Here is an 8155-nt window from a genome sequence, read left to right as displayed (position 1 = left end):
CTCAATATTTTCCAGTTTTCCATCTTATCTCTTTCATATAACCCTCAATATTTACCTCTTCCTCCTCCTCCTCCACTATGAATTTCTTTGTAAAGTTTTTCTATTTCAATTCTAATGTACTTACTACTGCCTTCCTTTTCCATTTTCAGTTCAATTCTATGAAGGTTTCACCACATCTTTCTATCACCCTAGCCTAATGCAGGTATTTTCATATTTCTCACACAACGTGTTTGTGAAAATTCCTCACACAATTGTATTTAATTTTTTTAAAGTTTGCTTTTTATATTATCTTTACTGCTTTACTCTTTTATGTCCCTGGTGAAATCCGATTTTGGAAGATTAACACAACTAATCTACCATGAAAATTATTAGTTAGTAAGTGTATTTGTTCGCGATTTCTTTGAATTGTCTTTCATAGACTTATGTTCCAGCACACTGAATTATTTGTTAGTAGTGTTGATCTCGAGGGAAATGACATTAAAAGTCATAGAGTAGTTGATGTTTCTGAAAGCATGAAAAAGTTTTATAAGATAGACTTTTGGCATCTATATAGAGGAACATTTCTTTGTTTCAGTTTAAATACTTCAGAACACCATCCCTTCCTGTTACCATCTTGATGGCAGAATATCATATTCATGGCACAATATTCTATTTTTCATTGTGCTTTAAGTTTGTTCATATTTCTATTCTACAGTTTAGGTCGGAATCGAACAATCCTTCAACTCAAGGTACTTATTTCCTCTTTATACTCTTAATTCATAAAGCCTGCAATATTGTATATGCGTGCGCATATATTAGATTTGCATCTGATGTATTCAATGAACAAATCTTTAATAAAACATATTCGTAGAATTTATATATGTAAACTTGTATAATTTCTCTATTCGAACAAAATCATCGAATATATAATTATATAAACTTGTTTTTTTGGATCAAATTTGTAATATAGATAGTTTGTATATAATTAATAAAAGAAATAAAATGAAGTACAACAGAGAAGAATTATTATGATTTAAAGATCTCCCTCGACAATTAGAGAACAAAGTGAGCTTCCAGAGATTTGCATAGAGGTATTCATATTTGCTTCGAGGCATTATGCTTAACTAGACTCTTTAGTCTTTCTCACCTTTAACGAAATTGTTCTTTTGTATCAGTCTTTCAAACACATTGAAGACTCAAGAAGATATTATAGATAAAACTAAACTAAATGCAAAATAACCACAAAAGACAGATACTCCATTTCCGAACCTATAATATATCGTTTCATTAAGTGAATTTTGCCTGATCTGGTTTGACACTTCTAAAACTAAATTTTCATGTCGAAATGAGCTCATGTCGATCAAAATATGCATTGTAATGAAAGGTATAAAATTCTTACATTAGGCATGTGGGTGGGTATATCTCTGTTAGGATGTGAAGTAAAAAGTCAGAGTTGTTGTACATTTTGAGAAATCACTTTATTGAGTTTATTTCATGTTTTTGGCTAAGTTGTAATCGGGTAATTGTTTAGATATCAAAAGGCATCCTCAAGTACTTCTATACGAACCCAGCTAGAAGTTGTTGGTACTAGATTGATAGGTGAACATGTTTTGATTTCTGTAGTGTGTTACTGTCCAATATTAGGAATTCGTTTCCTTTTTTCGTTGATTACCAAAATTGTTATCTGATGAATGTATTCTCCCTCTTCGTCAAATAATTCGCAGGTAGCAACTAAGGCGACACCTGATGATGCTGACAAGGATGAGTGGTTTGTCGTAAAAGTAATTCTTTATGCTACAAAATCAAAACAGTAAGTCATCTACTATCAAATTAGCAAATTTTCTTTAACCTTCCATGAAAAAAACCCGTTTTTCTTGTTATGTTTTTTCCCTTGGTTTTAAAAATTTGATCAACTTCTTCTCCAGAATTATAGCTTTTAACAAAGAATTAGATGATTTGGGTTGGTGTTTATTTCGAATAAAACAATGCAAATTTATTCCATCTTATTTCTTCAGTTTAAGTACATCATACATGTTTTAGATTATGGTTCCTTGGTTTCTAATATCAGGCCACACAAACCAACATTTTCGCATATTATTTCTTGTCCAAAGCGAAATGATGTTTCCGGCACCGGATTTCCTGAACTCTCACTCATGTTTTGGTGCTCTGCCCCAACACCTTTGCTTTATACAAACCAATGGCAGTTAGTCCTCATCATAGGGAATATACATATATCTAAATACTCCTTTAGGGAAACTAAAATATTTATAAAGTAATGCTCGTTATATCCACCTCCAAAGTGTCTACATCATTGAATTTTTTGTCGTGTCACTTTGAAATGTATCTGATTTTTCAGAAACAAGCACGAAGAGTGAGTTGCTTCCCTCCTTCAATCATGAAGCTTTGCATTGCAACTATTGGCTTATAACCTTGCATATTGGAGTGTTGCATTTCATCATTTCTTTGTTTTCTCTTCTTGAGTAAATGTCAAAATATTTTTATAATTTTTTCTTTTCGAACTAAAATGAGATAATATCATCGTCTATATTTGTGTGTTTTTAGCTATTTATTGGAATTCGATGGTGATGAAGAAGATGGGATGATTCCACAAAGGACGATAAGCCAATACCGGATCATAAGGTGGCTTCTCTACCATATAGACATCGCAAGTAACCTCTTATCTGTAAGTGTGATGCCAATTAATTGAAATCTTCGGTTTGTCTCTTATAATGCGCTATGTATTTATTTTTTTGGTGGGCATCATTTTTATCTTATTTGCCAATGTGTTACCAGATAAACTTATAATCTTGATTTTGAAATAAACTGTTTAGCATATTCAACTAGGTTTTCTGAAGAATGTGCAAATCCCTTCAAAACCAGTATCAAATTTAGGAACAAAAGCTTTTCTAAATTTATTGCCCCTGCGGATCAGCATTTTATTCATTATTTCCAACCGAAATTAACAGTTTCCCATCTTCTTACGAAGAACTATGTATTTTGCAGGTGATTGGGATGATAATACTCATAATATAGGCGAGAGGGAAGGAGTGTTGAACTGCAAAGGTTCGTTTAGAGGAGTAAGATTTTAAACGAACATGGACATTACGGTGAAGATTTTAGGGGAATGTTTTGGATGACTTTTAAAACTTATTTTTTTTTCCTCAGTGAATGGTGTTTCAAATATAAATTTCTTGAAATTTTTTTGCTGGTGAAGACTATGTAATCTTGAATTTACCCGAATATTACTCTGATAATATTTTACATTTTACACGGGTTTTGATTATTATTTTTGCAAGCCTGATTATTCGTGAACGTTACATTTTTGTATATAGGCCATTACTTGGTTAAAAGAAATTTAATTCATTTTTTTTTTAAGAAAATGGATTATATTTCGTATATCTATTTTTTCAAGTTGCGTAAACGGCATTTCCCCGCCCGTAGGGCGGGGATTATGCCTAGTATTATATATATAGTAATGTCGAATTCTGACAAAACTTGTATATTTAGATATAAATTTTCTTTATCTTTCTAACTAGATCTACTTTCAATAGCGAGATTCAGGGAGTCCTGTTAGGGCTTGAGTCGGCGGAACTTATTGGGATTGATGGCTTTATACTAGAGATGGACATAAGGATTTTGTGGGAGTTTTTAACAGGTCCAAATCCGACGGTCCCCTGGCGACTAATACCACATCTCCATGAGCTACGTGGCTACACATCAAGATTTCACGTCCCGTTACGCTTATTGTAGAAGAACTGCAAACGTAATGGTCCACGAGCTGGCATCTTCTGCTTTAGCCCTTCTATAATAGTCTGGTGTTATTTATACTCCAGAGTTAACTGTTGCATATTTTTATGATTTTTCTTTGTATTGGGAACAATTATTATTAATGGTCTTTTTCTTCACTCAAAAAAAATATATAAATATATATATATATATATATATATATATTTTTTTTTCTCAACAAAAAAATTCAGAAAAAAATGTTTCTTTTCTCGATTTGAAGAATGCAAACTCAATTTGAGAGTGTTGCAAACCCGGTTTGAAAAATTCGAACCAGACACATGTTGATTTTACAAACTCCGTTTGCAAATCTAGCAAACACAATTTGTGAAATTTAAACAAAAAGAATTGAAAGTTTTTTTTGCTTCAAATTAGCGAAGCTTCTTCTCGTTCTTCAGGACCTGATGTTACCGGACAATGGAAACAAAATAATATTATTAATCTTTTCAAAAACTCAGACCTATATAAAAAAGGCCGCGGCTTTGGGGCATAAAGAATAATCTCTAGGGAATAAATTCTCTAGGGAATTCATGTTTGTTTTTATATTCTCGGGGGCATATTTTTTTTAGCCCAAAAATTAACTTGATCAAACATTGCTCCCCCAATCTTCATCTTCTCTCTCACCTTCACCACCACAACTTCTCACCACCACCAATCGGACCTCTATTGCCACCTCTTCTCGCTCCTCTCTCACTTACTATTGCCCCCTCTCTTAGTCTCTCCCTCTTTCACTATTTCTCTCTCCTCCATCTTTCTCTCTTCCTTCATCTCTTTCCTGCTCCATCTTCCTCTATCTCTTGTTGTTTCTGTCGCTAGGTCACTTTCACTCTTTCTCACTCACACCTCTCTATCTTATGATTTCGATGGAATCTACAACTATAGCCTCATTTCTACATATTCAATATGTGGAGTCTTTAATGAATCACAAGTTGATAGTTATTCATCCATAGAAATGGGACTTTCATCTGACCGACTATGAGAAACATCCATTCTAGAAGGGATAAGAACATGCATAATGGTGGGGAATGATCTGTCATTTGATGCAAGAATAGTGCTCTTAGAGTATATGTGTTTTGTTTGGTCAACAAGAGCCACCCTTTTCTTCTCTTGCCGAACGGGAACATGCCTTACTGATTGGATTCCCCCACATTAAAGTCGATCTCTCGGTTGAAGACACAGATGAGCGATCATTTTGTGCCGACATATTCTCCTTAGATTTCAAAAAGAAGAAGGGACAAACCCTAATCTTGTTTGAGATTATGATAAAGAGGGGAGGAAGACAACATAGGGAAGGAAAGATCAAGAAAACGAACAATAAAGAACAAAAAAACTATTAAAACCCTAGAAATCAATCAAAGAAACAGACTTGTTTTATAAAAGAGAGCAAGTGAAAGAGATCTACCTAGATGAAGATTAGGAAGCAAAATTTAATGAAGTATACTTTTGGGCTAAAAAATAAATATGCCTCATAAGTCAATTTTAATTGGCTAAGTCTTTATGCCTCGGAGAATTTTCTTTATTCCCCAAAGCCGCGGCCATAAAAAAAACTCAAACCTATGTAATATTTTTTATTACAGAAGGTAAATGAGTATTGGATAACTAAATATATTTTAAGACTAACACATTGACAAAGAAACCTGACTACATCAGATCATATTGACACAAGGATATAAAATTTATTTCATAATCAAGTCATCCAAGAGAAAAATTGTGGAAATCAAGTTCATCTTAATTGATTAGTTAACATGTTGCTTGAGTCTATTTGAAACACGAGAAAATATTAATGGCTTGTCAAATTACCAATCTAACCCTGAAAAAGACCGAACAAAGACAAAAGCAAATGCACATCTGTTTACGCCATGTAACACGTAGAGTAACTCTCGATAGCACACTCGTCGTTAGTTGGTTATTAGAGGCGTCCCGAGAACGTCTGGGTCGTACTTCCAAGTTGAGTTTCGAATTAGTAAATCTTGCCTAAGGGAGTAGCAGTACCATATGCAAGAAGAAAGATACTTATATATAGAATTGTAGAGGCAAATAAAGCAAAACGTCTGCCCATTTTCGATAATCCAAAAACAAAATCTATTGTGACTTGTAATTAATGGAACTATACATCCTGAATGGGAAAAAGTAAAACCATTCAAACAGCCAAAATCGTCCACTCACGGACACTCGAGTCTGTATGTAAGGTGTATGCATGTATTTATATATATAACACGTAGTAATATATTTTGTTACATATGGGTGTGGTGGTGGACCGTGGATATGATAGTTTTTTTGTTTTTTTTTTCGAAATCGTGGATATGATAGTTGTATGGCGATGATGACCTGATGAAAATGCGATACTCGAGATATTTCGGGTCATTTCGACCGAATTATTTTGAATTTTTATTTCTTAATGAAAATGTGATACCCGATTGTCATATATATGTGGGAGAAACTAAGTACGGGAATCAACTTTCAAAGGAAGGTCGATTCCTTCCGAGGTGATTTCTTGGTATTTTAAGGGCTTCTCATATGGGAAAACTGAGTAAAGAAATCAACTTTAAACAAAATAAAAATAAAAATAAAAATAAAAATAAAAATAAAAATAAAAAAAGTAAAGGAATCAAATAAATAAATAAACACATCTTAATAACCATCAAAATCACCATAACCATCAAAATCACCATTGGTTCTCTAATCTGTTACAATCATCTAACATTTGATTCGAATTCATCTCCTCATTGACCAACATACACATTTGACGTCCACTAGAAAAAAAACCCTAGACTAAAAAGTGCAAAAAGAAACAACATCTCATTGAAACCCATCACCATTAAAGATAGGGTTCATGGATGGAAAAACTCATCTAGAAAAAGAAAAAGGTAAAGGAAAAGAAAAAGAAAAGGACCCCATCAGCCTCCACCTGCTGTTAGCCTTTACAAACCCTAATTTCTTGTTGAAACCCCATCATCTTCATCATCAAATAGTCCTGAAAAGAAAATAAAGTTTCAACCATGTTTGTTACATCAAACCCTAGTTTTCTGCAACAAGGGAGTGAACCCATGGTAAGAATCTTTACCATCTCTACAGGTAGAATCAAAAGATTCAAAACCCACATCAGAAAACATCTTCAAAAACTCATCCAACCCTAATCTTCGAAATCTATGTTCATCTTTCTCAAGAAATTTCAAAACCCTTTTGAAAAATAAAACTTCACAAGGGAAAACTAATCCACCATCAGATTGATACCCAAATTCCTCTTCAGCTTTCTTCAAAAGAGAAACAAAAATCGGTAAATTAAGAAACCGAGTTGGGATTACAAATCTTCTTCGTTCTAATCCAACATAAACTGCAAGAAAACCAGATGGAATCCGATGGTTTGAACCAAAATCCGATTCTGAATCGGAATCAGATCTTCTTCCTAGACTCATCACCTTCCATTTCTTCATTACTTGTTTTAGTTGCACGATTTTTCGAATCTTGTTTGCCATTGAAGGTTGATTTCCTCTTCTTCTGGAAGTGTTTGAGAGAGAGAGAGCTTGTTGTAGAGAGAGGAAGTTAGAGAGAGAGAGAGAGAGAGAGAGAGAGAGAGAGAGAGAGTGAGAGCGGTTGTGACTAGAAATGAATCTTAACGGGACGGAGAGAGATTGAGAAAGTTAAGGGAGAAATATAAGGAAGGGGGATAATACCCTAACTAACTAATTAATTTTCTTTGAAGTCACTTTCAAGAAAAAAACAAAAAAGAAACTAATTGATTTTTTTTATATATTAATTATATAAAATAATACAGAGAAAGAAATACCTACACTAGTATGTTTCTTTGGAAAACCTTTTATGATTCCAAAGGTGCCCCTTCTTTTTTTTAATGTGATTCCAAAGAAATACTTACACTGGTATGTTTTTTTGGAAATTTATAGTAGCAAAATTCGAACTGTATTCGGTTAAAAGTCCAATTCTTATTTTGTTCAGTTAAAAGCTTACTATCGTTTCTAGTTTTTCGCAAGTTGCTGCAAGTTACAATATTCCTAAAGTGTTGAAGACTAAAAAAAATTATATGATTTTTTTCCCAAAAACAGAGAGTTTTAACCAAATTTTTCTTCTTTTAATTCACATGTTGTGATTATTAGCTTCAATATATTCTAGTCTCCATTTTAAAGTATTCTTTTAAACAACATAATCAAGTTGTTACATAAAAACTAATGAACAAAACGGCGATTCCGTCGAACGACATCACCATCCCTTGTTAAAAAAATGATTTGTCGAGACGGAAATAAGGATATTAGTTTTATACCAAAATAACTAAAAGCTCGAGCCAATAAGAATCTCGGTGAACCAAAAAGAAGGGTACAAGCCCAACCGAAATTACTTGTTTTTTTACACAATAACATCGTGTGATACATCATAAAGA

The 8155-nt window shown here is 33.2% G+C and overlaps 1 long non-coding RNA gene and 1 pseudogene across 2 annotated transcripts; one reads left to right on the top strand and one right to left on the bottom strand.

Moving 5' to 3' along the window:
- The first annotated feature begins 691 nt into the window (after positions 1-691).
- LOC147531723 (uncharacterized) lies at positions 692-2627 on the top strand. The gene is made up of 3 exons (XR_015227395.1): positions 692-728; positions 1704-1789; positions 2542-2627. It is a non-coding gene; the product is annotated as an uncharacterized LOC147531723 (long non-coding RNA).
- Positions 2628-6409: 3782 nt separating this feature from the next.
- Positions 6410-7430, bottom strand: LOC147531722 (protein SMALL AUXIN UP-REGULATED RNA 51 pseudogene; annotated as a pseudogene). Its single transcript, XR_015227733.1, has one exon. The product of XR_015227733.1 is annotated as a protein SMALL AUXIN UP-REGULATED RNA 51 pseudogene (transcript).
- Between the last annotated feature and the right edge of the window lie 725 nt (positions 7431-8155).

This window comes from Eschscholzia californica, unplaced genomic scaffold (genome assembly GCF_041429995.1).
Source record: "Eschscholzia californica isolate CP2 unplaced genomic scaffold, dmEscCali1.0.p SCAF_6, whole genome shotgun sequence".
Classification (NCBI taxonomy): Eukaryota; Viridiplantae; Streptophyta; class Magnoliopsida; order Ranunculales; family Papaveraceae; genus Eschscholzia; species Eschscholzia californica.
This window is presented reverse-complemented; position numbering and strand designations above follow the sequence as displayed.